Source organism: Meriones unguiculatus, chromosome 3 (genome assembly GCF_030254825.1).
Source record: "Meriones unguiculatus strain TT.TT164.6M chromosome 3, Bangor_MerUng_6.1, whole genome shotgun sequence".
Classification (NCBI taxonomy): Eukaryota; Metazoa; Chordata; class Mammalia; order Rodentia; family Muridae; genus Meriones; species Meriones unguiculatus.
In genome coordinates this window covers 102,410,104-102,426,275 of record NC_083351.1, presented here as the reverse complement: position 1 = coordinate 102,426,275, position 16,172 = coordinate 102,410,104, and positions in this window count along the sequence as shown.

Genomic DNA, 16,172 nt, shown 5'->3' with positions numbered 1-16,172 from the left:
TAACATTTATTTTATTAGCATGTATTAATTATCTATAACATTGAATCTCATGAAATTTTCATTCATTTATGTAATATATTTTGATCATATTCACTTTAATTACTCCTTCTAGTCTCTCTTCCTTTTCCACTAGAATTGCGCCTCTTTCTCAAACAGTGCTCATTTTATATTTTCACATAGTTGTGTACAAGCCAGAGTATGTTAGGTTTACTATTAGGAGCATGGGTGAGGGCTGTTTACAGGAGCAATTCACCAATGCTACATAATGTAGAACATGTCTCCTTTTTCAATAGAAATGATTACTTATCTATAAATCCTCAGGAAGTGGAAACATCATGAACTTCTCCTCATTCCATGACAGAAAATTGAGGAGAACCAATCTCATTAAGATCTTGTGACATAATCATAGTTGTTATGAGTTCATAAGAGTAACAACCATGAATGTTCTTATTTTTATCTAAATGATCCCTTTAAAGATATTTGTCTTCAAGCACAGCTGCATGCTAGGGTGCTAGGGGATTATCTGTGCTTTAATTAACTCATGACACTATAAATATAACATTAGGTATAAAATTTCCCAGTGTATTTCAGCAGTTCATTACAGAATAAATATTGGGAGGGTTTATATAGTAAAGACATTTGTGCTGAAATTTATAATTTCAATTCTAAATTGAATTTAGAATTTATAATTGTGCAGTGTAGAATCTATAATACAAAATAACATTTCCATTACATATAATTACATTACCAACCCTTTTCTTTTCAAGAAATAGAAATTTTCTTCTTTTCTAGAGTTTGGCCCATTTTCCAGAAAAAGCCTTTAAGTTATTTTATTGTAAATATTTATTTGTGTATCTATGTAATCCAAAATTTCTTCCTCCATTCTCGTTTGTCAGAGCCAAGGCTGATTAAGTTTGGGTGAACTTACATATTAATTAATGATGTCATTAAAATAGTAAAATAAAGCAGTAAAAATAAGTGTTATTATTAGGTGTTTGGTGATGGAGTGAAGTTTCTTAAACTATTTCCTTAACCCTTACAATATTCCCATCCTGCACAGAAAGTTGTAATTCACATTGTACATTGAGGACATTGAATCATTGTACTAGTTTTCTGCTGTTGCTGAGAAAATTATGTCATTGACTTGCAACTGGCTGTCTGCTGTTTTTTTTTAATTAATTTATTTTTTACTAATTACAGTTTATTCACTTTGTATCCCAGCTGTAGCTCCCTCATCCCCTCCCAATCCCACCATCCCTCCCTTGCTCCTCCCCAAGTCCACTGATAGACGAAGTCCTCTGCTCCTTCCCTCTGACCCTAGCCTATCAGGTCTCATCAGGACTGGTTGCATTTTCTTTCTTTGTGTCCTGGCAAGGATGTTCCGTGGGGAGGGGAGCAGGTAATTAAAGAACCAGCCACTGAGTTCATGTCAGAGATGGTCTCTGTTCCTATTACTAGAGAATCCACTTGGAGACTGAGCTGGCTTGGTTCTGTTATTCTCCGTGTGGATCTCCTCTCCCCTAAAAGTCTTTCATCTCCTTCTTCTTCCATAAGATTTCCTGCACTCTGCCCAAAGTTTGGCTATCAGTCTCTGCATCTGCTTTGATAACCTGCAGGGTAGTCTTTCAGAGGCCCTCTGTGGTAAGCTCCTTTCCTGTTCCCTGTTTTCTCCCTCTTCTGATGTCTATACTGTTCGCCTCTCTGAATAAGTTCTGGGCATCTAACCCAGGGTACTCCTTCTTGCTACCAATATCAACATCCAGAGTAGAAAGGCTGATTGGAGCAGATTATGCAACCTAGTTAATTTCCATTTCTTCAGGTTAATTGTGCCACATGACATGCCTGAACTGTAAATTTTGAATTCATCATATACAGTCTCGAGTTGTATTGTTATGCCAGGTTCACGGGACCCTCAGAGACCACCAGGAGACTACTCGATGCAATTGCAAGAGAGCTTTATTACGAGAGCGATCGAACTCGGGACCCAAGTCTCACTGGCGCAGCAGTAGAGAAGTGGGACCCCAAGCTCTGAGTGAACAGGATTTATAAAGGGAAAGTCTGTGAGAGCCGGGGGTTTCTACGGCAGCAAGCAGGGGGGCACAAGCCTTAGCGTTACAGAATTGGGTGAAGTTTAGCAGGGCGGGGTGACCTTTTCTGAGGCACATAATCACAATGGCTAAGTCATATAATCACAATGGCTATTTTTTCTAAACCATATCTGAAACATTGGGGAGAATTTTCCCACCCGATTCTCAACCAGTTCCCATTGATTATTGCCAGGGAGTTTGTCTCTATTTTCTATGAAGCATTTATTCTGTTATATTTCCTGGAGGCTGTTGCTAGGAGAGTTAACTTTGTTTTCTACCAGGTGTACATTCTGTGATATTTCCTGGTACCTGAATTCAGTTCCCAGTCAAGATCTTTATTTCAAAATGGAGTTATATTCAGGCTATCTTAAGCTCTTCAGTATAGATCCCATATACCAAGGATGAGAAATATTGAGTATTATTCCATCTCCTTTGAAACATTAGCTGCATGCATGTGGCTTGAATGATGCTTTACCACAAAGTAACATGAAGCCTCAGTCACGTGCTGTGTCACTTTTCTGTTGGCTTCATGGTAGGAATGGAAGGAAATGTGGGAAAAAGTGTCAGTTTTTCTAACTTAAGTATAATGTTGGATCCTTTTCTGGAATGTGTTTTTACTCTTATGTATTGTCTTCTGCCTTAGACTCTCAGGCTAGATCATCAAATCAATGGCTGTATGACACATGGGAAGAAGAACACAAGGCTTTTAGGAGTTAATGTGGAACTAGTATATCTTCATTTTACTGGTTAAAACCAAGGCACACAGTCAGAATAAATCAAAACAAACATCCAAGCCCTGAGTGGGAAAATCTTCAAAGTTAAAAGGCAAATCAGGTACACACAGATGAAAGCTCTCCCTTGCCAGAGTAAACATTCCATCAACTCCTACTGGGGCCTCTCATCTCATAGTTCTGCTGCATACATGAGTAAGTGGCTCAGTTGTGGCTTCTTGCATGGCGCACTTATAAAGTAAACTACAGTGAGATGCAAATATTCTGGGCTTGGCTCTGGAGACAGTTCCCTGTTAAAGTGCTCACCATGAGAAGTGGAGTTTGACTCCCCAATCACATGCACATGAGAATGAGGCTGGTGGCCCAGCTATCATTCATGTGCTTAGAAGGTAGATACAGGGGATTGCCTCAGGCAAGAAAGTTAGCCAGACTAGCAGCCATATCAGTGAGAGACCCTGCCTCAATAAATATGGAGAGTGATAAATAAATAAATGTGGAGAGTAATCACAGAAAACTCTTTGTTCCATTGTTTTCTTTCTTTTCTTTCTTATTTATTTATTTATCTATCAATGTATTTATTTATTTATTTATTTATTATAATTTATTCACTTTGTATTCCTGCTGTAGCCCTCTCCCTTGTCTCCTCCTAAGTCCCACCCATCCTCCCTCTTCTCCCCCTATGGCCTTTCCCTAGTCCCCTGATAGGAGAGGACCTCCTCTCTTTCTATCTAACCTTAGCCTATCAGATCTCATCAGAGCTGGCTGCATCATCTTCCTCTGTGGCCTGGCAAGCAAGGCTGCACAGCCAACCTTATGGTAGGAGATAGAAAGACCTAGAGCAGACAGGAACTCCACAAGGAGACCAACAGAGCCAAAAATCTGGGCCCAGGGGGTTCTATAGACACTGATATTCCAACCAAGAACTATGCATGGAGAGGACCTAGACCCCTGCTCAGAGGAAGCCCTTAGGCTCCTCAGTTTCCAAGTGGATTCCCTAGTAAGGGGATCAGGGGCTGTCTCTGATACAGAAAACTCTTGATATCAACCTTGCCAGCATACTTGTATACACCATATACACATACAGATGAGAAAAATAAAAATAAAATAAATATTGCCTTGAGGATTTTTGCCATACTTGTCATAATAATTGCCATAATTAATGTTAACACACTGAGGCTTGAAAACATTTATAGAAAAAAAATGATGTAAATTCTATTTACAAAACTAGTTGCAGCTAGATTTGGCTGGTAGTTGATAGTTTTCTGATCTTTTGTCTCTATTTAATGAGCTATGGTTTGACTGTGCCTTACATTATGATGAGACGCTGCCACAACATAACTGAATAAACAAAAAATGAAACACTAGAATTACCTCATCCTTCTGATAACACCTTTAACATCCTTCTGATAAACAACCACTTTAAGCAGATGAGCCACATCTGCTCTGGAGACAAACATAGGAGCGAAGTATTTCTGCCATTGCTTATGGACTGCTCCACTATCCAATTGGTTGGAATATAGTCATCAACTCCAAAACAACAGGAAGAAAGGCAACAAGAAGAGGACAATCACTGTCCATGGACATGATGCCACGTACTAATCAGGTTCTCAGCAGGTCCATTTGCAGAAGTTCGGCAAAGACATGGTAGGATACATTCTGCTGCTGATCAGTGCAATTTCACACACTGCACGGTGCATTAAGGTGAGGTTATATCGTACTCTCTAGGAGGTATATGCAGTTGCAAATGTTCCTTCAAGAGTCAGAAATTTTATGTTAGAGCCTGTTTATGTAAGCAGGTTGTTCTTAGACCGGGTAATACATTAAGGTCACCTGAACAAATTGGAAAGGGGGGAAAGATGAACACTGTGCATTCTGAGGAGGTAATGCTTGTCATAGCCTACTTTTGCCAAATCTCAATACAAACCCAGCAATAGTAATTGAGAAATAAATGAAATTACCTTTTGTCTCATATTTTCAAAAATAATTAGGTGACAGGTTATTTGATTATTAATTGCTAAGTAACAATTCAGATAAAGATTAAAAGGTTTAAAATAACATTTTGTTAGCTCTCAAAACACTTATGGGATCAAAACTGTTAACCATTTGGATGGGTGCTTTTAGGTCCAGGGATCCCGTAGGGTTATAGCCAGAAGCTGGCCAGAGCTAGAATAATGAGTACCTGATAGCTCAGCATTGGCTGAGCAGTTTTCTGCGTTGCATCAAGAACCATGATACAACATGAAGGCAACTTGAACTGGTAATCTTGGGGAACTCCCCTTGTTTATATTATGGTTCAGTGTTTCAAGAGAATCCCATCAAATGAGATGAAGGCAGCACTCAATAAGAACCAGGCTGTCTAGTGGTATCTGTGCCATACTTGCTTATACATTTTGATCAAAACAGCTAGTCAGATTTCATGAAGAAAGTGCCCAAAATGATGTCAAGATTGTATTTTGTGTGTGTGTGTGTGTGACCATGTAGAATGAAGGATATTCCTGCAGCCATCTGTGAAAAGCTTAACCTTTTATATAACATATTTCTATGAACCTACAAATGACTAAGTTGTTCAAATCAGTAAGATAGAATTGGTGTTTGGTCTGTATAAGAAGAACATGAATCAGCAAGCAGCATATGACAGACTCATGAACAGAAAATCACCAGCAGTTATTCATTGCAAGCACAGCTGGGGTTTTCAGAACTCCTGCTAAGCAGCTGAAAAGGAGGATTCTGCCTTTTCTAACACCAAGGGACTGAGGGCTTTCCTGGTGATGTCTGATCTGTCTGTACTCTCCTTACTGACCTGCCAATGTTTCTGTATCCAAATATAACCACAGTGGGGAAAGTGGGAAGTCAATGAAAACTGAGTAAGATCGAACATCAAAGAAAAACAGGAACAATGTTCACATCAAAGCTGCAAAGAAGGCAGACTCAAAATTTCCCACAAATCCAGTCATATGCAGTATAATACAAACATAATATGATATTGATGACCATGAACGGAACTAAGGAACATACATCAAGAACTTGGAAGTACAGGCCAGAATTTTTTTTTTGAAAAATCCTAGACTAAAATTTAAGAACAAAAAGATGTTAAATGAACACATGAGTAATTCTAAAGCAATGAATGATCAGTTGATGGTTTTTCTTTGCCTCAGTTTTATCTTTAGTATACAAGACCAGTAAAACAAAACAAAAAACGCTGACTGAAAAGAAGCATCAAATTTGTTAGAGAGTTAAAATTCTGGCCACTCTCTGTGTTCCTTCCTCTGTCACTCTCAATGACCTAGTATGCTCTCCTAATATGTCACAAACTGTAACACTGTCCAGCACCATCTTTCTTCCTTTCTCTGTTCCTCCGTACCTCCTTCATTTTGTTTCCAACCTGAAACCGATTGGATCTCAGTTCGGTTTGCTTTTTGCATGGTCTGAAAGCTGGTATTAGGCTTACAGGGCTGTGACTCTCTTTTTTCCAGGGTGTTTTAGATGTTATTATCATCTTTTTGTACTTAATCTTATAGAAATCATACACTACCATATATTTGGATTCTTTCTGAGAAAGCTGATGTTGTACTTCCTGTTAGTAGGAATAGTAAATGTTTTGCTCAGACTATAAGAGGAGATTTTGATTGATGCCAGACACAAAGGACACATTTTAGATTCAGTGAAGACATAGAATTTATTCCTCATACTGATACAGTGATTTTTACTGAGCACAGGATATGTTTTACATTTCTATTTTCTTTTTATTATTTATTACAATTTATTCACTTTGTATCCCTGCTGTAGTCCCCTCTTTCATCTCCTCTTAATTCCACCTTCCCTCTCTTTTCTCCCCCTATGCTCTCCCCTGGTTCACTGATAGGGCAGATCTCCTCCCCTACTAGATTCTAACCTATCAGGTTTCATTATAATTGGCTACATTGTCTTTCTCTGTGGCTAGGCAAGGCTGCACGCCCTCACACTCCCCCGAAGAGGAGGTGATCAGAGTTCTTGTCAGAGACAGCCCCTGCTCCCCTTACTAGGAAATCCACATGGAGACTGAGCTGCCATGGGCTACATCTGAGCAGGGGTTCTAGGTTCTCTCCACGCATGCTCCTTGGCTGAGCGTCAGTCTCTGCAGGCCGCCCTGTGCCAGGGTTTTTGGCCCTGTTACTCTCCTTGTGAAGCTCCTGTTCCCTCAAGATCTTCATATCTCCCCCCACTCCTTTCCATAAGATTCCCTGCACTTAGCAAAGGTTTGGCTATGAGTCTCAGCATCTGCTTTCATACCCCGCAGGGTAGAGTCTTTCAGAGGCCCTCTGTGGTAGGTTCCTGCCCTGTTCCCTATCTTCTTCTGCTTCTGAGGTCTATACTGTTTACTCTTCTGAATGAGGATGGAAATCATGAAATTTGCACAGGGTATATACCCACGTATAAGTAGATATTAACCATATAATATAGAATAAACATACTAAAATGTATAGTCCTAAAGAAGCTAAACAACAAGGAGAACCCCAAGTTCTTCAATTCTTATTGTTTTTCATATGTTTCAAGAAAGCTTATGTTAAATAACAGATTAGAGACATTTCAAGTTTGATTTTTTTATATGCCCTTGAGTTAATAGTCTGGTTTTGGTTAAAAGTGAAAGAACAATGTGATATAGTGTTTAGAAGTGCAAACGATAGTTGTAGAAATTGATTTTGAATGTTAAAGGCCTAATATTCTAGTCTGACAGGAATACTTAGTGACTTTTATACAAGATTAGATTTAAAGATCATCAAGAAATGGAACCTATACTTCTTTTAAATCAAATCAATAATTTAAAATTTGTCTTAAAACACAAGGTAGGTATATATTTCTGTGTTATATTGTACTTGAACATCACTTTTTTTCATATAAAAACACAGCAAAATGTTAACAATTAGCCTCCATAAAACCACAGTGATCTTAAGAAAATGTTTAATTGTGATGGGAGCATAGCATAGTTCTCTTAGAATACAATGGGCTAATGATAATAAGTTGACTCACTCCAGAATCTTTTATCGCAAGCTGTTAAAATTTGAAGAATGAAAATATAGTTAAAAAAAAAAAAACACAAAGAAAATATACTTAAAGTGATGGATGCTACGTGGTTCTGTCTGGCAACATTGAGTTAAAAGTTTCATTGCTTTTAAAGTGCCACCTTTTTATGGTTTTTAAAATATAACATCAGTGTAGGCAGTCCTGTCGACTTAGCAGTAATAGCAATTAACCTGGCATTAGCTTCATTAAGCATATCATCTATTATTTAATGCATATGTAGGAGGGGGAGATAAGTTATAATCTTGTTTCCCAGCTGTTAGAATAGGGATTCTATTTGTTGTAACATTGATCTTACTCATCCCTAGTCTGGCTGATGAACCATGTTTCTGTATAGGATTTGAGGGAGAAATAATAGCTTGGAATCTCTATTGAAAATGCAAATTTTGTCACAAACATCATTTTTAAAATCTCTGATTGATAAAAATGTTAATATTTTCTTCAATTAGATAAAAATAAATAGATAATTATTTGCATAGTGTTTGCAAAGTTCTTTGAGCATAAGTTATCAGCTTTCTTTTCATAGTATCACAGTGTAACTTACCTAAGGCTGTAGACAAGACTGAAAGCTGGAGCCTCTGAAATCCACTCACCATCTGCATGTTAAACTTACACATTTGTGTGAGTTCCCAGCCAGTGGAATTGTTTCCACAGCTGACCATAAACTGAAACAAATGTTGCAGTTCTTTTCTTCTTCAGCATAGTTTTAATATTTTTATTCAGTTGTCACATTGAACAGTGACATGTAAATTAACTTCATGACAATGAATTCAATTATATCCCTTTGGATAATTATATGTTAATATAATTATACGTTCATCATTTTGAGTTATGTCCTATGATTCTTAACTTTAATGTATTTGGGGTTTAATTTTATTGAAGCAACCATATAATGGTATCAATATTTTTATTTTAATTAATATTACACAAGCTACTTGCATGCTTGTATGTATGTTGGCTATTGGTTCTTCTGTGTTTTTTCTAAAATCAAATAATAAGAGGTAAACATGGTGATATAGATATACCATCTAAGCACTCAGGAAGCCAAAACAGGAGAATTATCACCAGTTTGAGGCCATTATGGATTACATACTGAATTTTAGGCTAGTCATGACATACCAATGCTTTTAAAAAGCTAAACAAACAAACAAATAAATTAGGTTTCATTATCTTCTTCCTTCAGTGGTTTTTATTATTTGAAGGATATTATTAAGAGGAACTGTAATATCCTGTTTATTAGAAAAGGCAAATGTCTGTTTTGACAATAGAGGTTATTAATCTTTTCACTTACCCAAAGGCATCTAAGAGATTTTTAATAAACTCTCAGAATCTAAACATCCAAATATGTGTTTTGAAATCATGGTTGGTCACCTCTAAGTTTCAGTCAAACAACTTCCCTTCAGCAGTCTGTCTGGGCACATCTCAAGAAGCCTGGCTCTGAGGGTCACTCCAACTTTTTCTCCATGGCTATCTCCAAGGAGAAATGCTAACCAGGACCCTGACCACAGACGGGAACAAAAATGATTTGGAGACTTCAAACCCCTTTCTTCAGGATGTAAAATTCTTTGTAAGCCTAACTCTCAATCATCAGATGTCTCCTTCTTCCCACTGCCCACACTTCCTCTTCTCCCTCTGTTTCTCTTTTCTTCCCTTACAAATTTGTTAATCAAGCGTCTTCTGTTTTGCTGTTTTTGTATGCTGGTGTTCATGGTCTGGACTTTTATATTCTGATTTTCTCCCCACCTGCATTGTAGCTATGGTTCTTTATGTTTCTGGGACAGTATAGGTATCACTTCTGAGAACATTTCCTATTTTTAAAGAGATAGGGAGAGAGCTTGATGAGATCATCTATACTCTTGCAGATTAAGTTTTGTGGTATTTCTAATTATTAATCATTTTTCTCATAACTGTTGGTGTTATGATCTATCACTGGAGGAAAAATACAACCTTCTAGAGACCTAGCACTGTGTCTTTCACCGGAACAGAATTACAGGAACAGAAACCACTTTGGAGTCTGTTTTAGTTACTGTTCTATTGCTTAAAAGAAACACCATGATCAAAGCAACTTATAAGAGAAAGCATTTAATTGGAGGCTTGCTTTGAGTTTCAGAGGAGGAGTCCATGACCATCAAACAGATCAGCAAGTGGGGTGCAGGAGCAGTAGTATCTGCAAGCATACATCTGTTCCATAAATTTCAGACACAGAGAGAGCGAGCTTCTGGGCCTGGCATGACATTTTGTAACTTCCATGATCCTCCTTCTCTTGTGACACATCTCCAGCAAAGCCACACCTTCCAGTGCTTACAGCAGCTGGGACACAATCATTCAAAATATGAGTCATTCTCATGCAAACCACCACAGGAGTCTGTTGGGCCTGTGATTTCTTCTTTGCTTGTGTATTTTCTAGTTATTCAATTCATTTCTACTGTGATTATTCTTTTATTTTTCTGAGCATGAGCACCATTCTAAATAGAAATAAAAACATCTACTTTTAAAAGATTTCACACATATAGTATATAATATATCTATATGTGATAACACTTACCAACCTTTTAATATGGTAGCTGACATAATTTCTGTTATTGCAAGAGATTCAGTACATTTACTAAATAAATTGGTATCTATTGTTCATTAGTAATGCCCACAAATCATGGTTTGCATTTGCTAACATTGCTATCTGGTTTCTGCAACATAATTCATGCATGTCCTATAACAGTAATCTCAGAATCATCAATCACACAATGAAAGTTTCTCTCTAATTTTCTTAGCAGACTCACTGTATTAGATTTGTTTCATGTTCTATCATACAGTGTCACATTCCAGCCTTACAAAGATTTAGGTCATCATCAGATTTAGTGTACCATCTGTTTCCTTACCACAGCCATTAAATTTATTAGGAACATGAGGACTTTATGTCAGGAAAACAGGAGAAACAATTTTTGTATTTTCTCATATCTGCTTTAAAATCCAAGCAAGCATATCCAGATTATTTACCTCATAGGTGACCTGGCACCAGATCTTATAGCTGCCGAACAAACAACACTCCAAAATTAGGGACTCAAGTTCAGTACTTCATTACATATTGACCTGTGTGCGCCACAGATTAGGGCCGTGAGGTTTTCTTCACCACATATGACAGCTCACTCTGTGATTTTCACTCTGTGGCCTGTTTTGTTTAGGGGAGGGAAGGAAGCTTAAAGGTTGACACAGCTGGTACCTTTGATGGATATGTGTTCTCTCCAGAATGGTGACCCAAGAGATCCAAGTCAGTCCTGGGGTGACTCAGGATCCACAAGAAATTATGTTCCAGAAAACTTCGTGCTTTTCTATCAGTCTGCCTTGCTTTGTTTTCTGCTTCTTTCTAAACTCCTTTTATGCCAAGCAATTTTTTTTTTTTTTGGTAACTATATTCTCTTTTCAAGGCTTTTTTCTTGTTGAAGTTTATGGGTCTTTTCATGTTATACTATGGTGTTTTGGTGCCTTTTTATTATTATTTATTTATTTATTTATTTATTGTTTATTGAGTATCTCAGAACACTTAGTATTATTCTTGCATCCTATCTGCTAAAGTATCTGCTAAAGTAGGTGGCAAGTTTAAAGGAAACAGGCACAAACCCTATATTTAACAGTTGCAGAAACTTTAAGGAATTTCCAGCCATGTTTTTTTTTAATTGTAGATTTATTTATATTTATTTTTATGGATATGACAATTTTGCATTTATGCATATATGTAAACTCTGTGTATACCTAATGTCTTGAGTGGAGCTGAAAAGAGGTTGTTGAATGTACTGGAACTGGCATTAGAGGTGATTGTAAGTGGCCATGCTGGGAAATGAACATGGTGCTCTGAGAGAGCCACAATTGTTCTCGTTGCTGAACCATCTTCTCCAGCGGCTCCCCCTCCATCCCTGCTTTAAAAGTAATAGTCGGGGGGGGGCGATTTCATCACATTTATATGAAATATATCAAACTCATTTATTCCCAAAGTCTTCCCAGAGTGTTATTTTTCTACAGCATTGGGTTAGCCTACATACGTGAGGATTGGGTCCAACTGAGGAGATGAGCCTGGTCTCTGGCTGACAGCCACAAAGTGGCACCTTGGCTCAGTAACCTCAAAGGATGGAAGTGGATTCCTTCCAGAGTCATCATTGAGAATATAGCAGGATACCAGCTATGTGAGCAGTAAGCAGAGTCCTGCTTAGTTAGGTCAACTCTGCGACCTGTGGTGTTGCTCAACACTTAGTAAGCAAGTGCTCTTTCAAGCCACTACATTTTCTGTAATGTGTTTTTCAGCAAAAAGTAATGAATACATGAAATAATCATTATTAGCTGAATTAGTTTAATGGCACGATTGCTACTATATATGCAAACGCTTCAAACTGAAGTATACAGAATTGACTCTGAGGAGACTGGAGGTTTGCTTAAAACTCTTCAATGTGAGGGGGAAAGTTGGTTTAATTATGAGTCATGTATTAATCTGTGTTGTTCAAAAGCAAGTAATACTTTTAGTGTCAGGTCTTCTTTTTGTATTCTACCCTGTAATGGTCCCACTTTGTACCTTTACTTGATCTAAAGATCAGTATTTTCAGTCATTTAAATTTGTAACCATTTCTCCCCATATCGTTTGTCACCACTTCTAGCTTTGTATTTCCACGGCAGTTTCATTTACTTGGTCCCAAAGTAAACAAGAGTGTAACTCATTTAAGACAAGAGACTTAATTTCCTTCGAAGTAGCAACTGTTATAATTTCCTGAGCAATCTGGAGTTTAATTTCCTTCAGTACATTTTCCCCACTTTCTCAGTTCTGGTTGTTAAGGACTTTCTCAATCAGAGGACAGAAGCAAAACAGAGAACCCCAATGCTCATGTTTACCTTGCGCAATTAACAATCCTGCAAACATTTCTCAAATGCTTTATTGTTTGTACCTTAACTAAAATGGCCCTTCAGGTTGCAAGAAGCATTGCTTTTTCAAGTTTGTGTTATTTGTTCTGTACACAATATCTCTGGTTGGTAAGTATGCCTGGTTATTTATAGCTTTGTTGGTACAAAGTTCCCTTGAGTGCATATTGAAGAATTCATGTTCTCTGTAGTGAACAAGAGTTAATACTGCTTTCTTTCACAAGATGCCACCAAAGAAGCACCGTGCCTGGGCAGACTAACAAACGTGAGTACACCGGCTTTCATAGGTGCAGTGAATGAAACAAGCTATGGGTTGCAAGAACTTCTGCTTGAGATAAAAAGCTTCAAGGGAGAAGGCTCTAAGAATCACATCCTTTGAACATGATCCAGACACTAAGCCCCGAGGTGCGACTTAAAACGGAAAAGCTGGAATTCATTAAAATACCACCTATATAATTCCTGAGGAGTAGATAGTGAGGCGATTTTAGCATTGCATGATTAATGCCTCCTAACCCCTCTGGCTCTCTCTTCTGAAGGACAAGACTATAAGAACTGATGAGCCATCTGCCTCTCTGTGTTTGGGTTCTGCTTCATGATGGTTCAGCATCTGGAGGGATGGAGGAATGGAGTCTATTATACAGAGAAAGAAACTAGATAATTATTTTCTTTTTAAATATTTTATTTTTATTTATGTGGTGTGTGTGTGAGTGTATCTGTGTATGTGAGTGAATGTAGAAACCAAATGTTGACATCAAGTGTGGTCCTCAGTTACTCTCCACCATAGTTTTTGAGAGAACTTACTTACTTACTTACTTAACTTGAATCTCCCCAAGACAGCTAGACCCTCTGGCCAATCAACCCCATGGATCTTCCCATCAATGCTCAATTACAGGTATGTTCTATTATGCCTAGATTTTTAAAGTGAGTACTAGGGATTATTCTCCTGGCATCATGCTTGCATGGCAATCATTTGACTATCTTATCCAACCCCATGGCTCCAACAGTCTTTTTTTCAGAGCGGTTGTTAGTAGACAATTATATTTACATTGCATTTACACTTTTTTGTTGTTTTCTGCTTCTCTCAATTCTGTTATTATCCTTTTTTTAAAATCTCCTTTTATGCTAAGCAAACATTTTCAGTAGGTATATATATTTTTAAATTTTTATTTTTTCTTATCAGTTACATTTTATTAACTCTGTATCCCAGCTGTACCCTGCTCCCTCATTCCCTCCCACTCTTACCCTCTCTCTCTCCTCTCCACCCTGCCCCTTTCCAAGTCCACTGATAGGGGCGACCTCCTCCCCATTCATCTGATCCTGTTTTATCAGGTATCTTCAGGACTGGCTGCAAAATCCCCCTCTGTGGCCTAACAGGACTACTCCTCCCTTGGGGGATGGGGAGGTCAGAGAGCCAGCCATTGAGTTCCTGTTAGAAATAGTCCTTGTTCCCCTCACTATGGGAGACCAATTGGTTACTGAGCTACCACTGGCTACATCCAAGCAGAGGTTCTAGGTTATATCCATACCTGGTCCTTGGTTGAATGTCAGTCTCAGAAAAGACCCTGTGCCCATATATATTTGGTCCTTGTGGAGCTCTTATCCTTTCCCCATCATACTAACTCCCCTCCTTTCATGTGACTCCCTGTACTCTGCCAAAGGTTTGGTTATGAGTCTTTGTATCTGCTTTGAAAATACTGCTAGTTAGAGTCTTTCAGATGCCTTCAGTAGACTCCTGTCATACATTCAATGAACATCCCATCTGTCTTTCTAAATGAGGATTGATCATCTTACCCCATGTCCGCTCTTTTGATTTTTTTTTTTAGGTGTACAGATTTCATTATGCTTATCATATCGTATAGGTCTATATAAGCAAGTATATACCATGTTGTCTTTATCGTTCTGGGATATTTCACTCAGATTGATCTTTTCTAGATCCCACCATTTACCTGCAAATTTCATCATTTCCTCCCTTTTGATTGCTGAGGAGTATTCCATTGTGAAAAAATACCACAATATCTGTATCCATTCCTCCATTGATGGACATCTGGGTTGTTTCCAGGTTCTGGCTATTACAAATAAAGCTGCTATAAACATGGTTAAGCAAGTATCCCTTTTGTGTACTTGAGCAAAGTTTGGGTATATACCGTATATACCTAGCAGTAGTACAGCTGGGTCTTGAGGAAACACTATTCCTAATTGTCTTAGAAAGCGCCAGATAGCTTTTCAGAGTGGTTGTACCAGTTTACATTCCCACCAGCAGTGGAAGAGGGTTCCCCTTTCTCCACAACCTCTCCAGCATGTGTTGTCAATTGAGTTTTTCATCTTGGCCATCACCACATCATCTTGGCCTCACTCACTGATGGGTGTGAGGTGAAATCTCAGGGTCGTTTTGATTTGCATTTCCATTATAGCTAATGAGGTTGACCATTTCTTTAAGTGTTTCTCTGCCATTAGATATTCCTCTGTCGAGAATTATCTGTTTAGCTCTGTTCCCCATTTTTTAATTGAATTACATGGTTTGCTGCTTTTCAGCTTCTTTAGTTCTTTGTATATACTGGATATTAGTCCTCTGTTTGATAAAGGGTTAGTGAAGATTCTTTCCCAATCTGTAGGCAGTTGTTTTGTTTTGATGACAGTGTCCTTTGCTTTTCAAAAGCTGTTCAGTTTCATGAGGTCCCATTTATTGATTGTTGCTCTTAGAGCCTGTGCTGTTGCTGTTCTGTTCAAGAAGTTGTATCCTGTGCCAATGAGTTCTAGGCTCTTCCCCACTTTTTCTTCTAACAGATTTAGAGTATCTGGTTTTATGTTGAGGTCTTTGATTCACTTGGATTTTAGTTTTGTGCAAAGTGATATATATGGATCTATTTTCCTTTTTCTGCATGTAGACATCCAGTTGGACCAGCACCATTTGTTGAAGATGCTGTCTTTTTTCCATTGAATGGTTTTGGCTTCTTTGTCAAAAATCGAGTATTCATAGGTGTGTGGGTTTATTTCTGGGTCTTCTATGTGGTTCCATTGATCCTCCTTTCTGTTTCTATACCAATACCATGCAGTTTTTATTACTATTGCTCTGTAATACAGCTTGAGATCAGGGATGGAGATACCTCCAGATGATCTGTTGTTGTACAGGATTGTTTTGGAGATTCTGGGTATTTTGTTTCTCCATAGGAAGCTGAGAATCTTTTTTTCAAGGTCTATAAAGAATTGAGTTGGTATTTTGATAGGAATTGCATTGAATCTGTAGATTGCTTTTGGCAGGATGGCCATTTTCACAATGTTAATCCTACCAATCCATGAGCATGGGAGATCTTTCCATCTTCTGATATCTTCTTCAATTTCTTTCTTCAGAGACTTGAAGTTTTTCTCAAACAGGTCTTTCACTTGGTTGGTTAGTGTC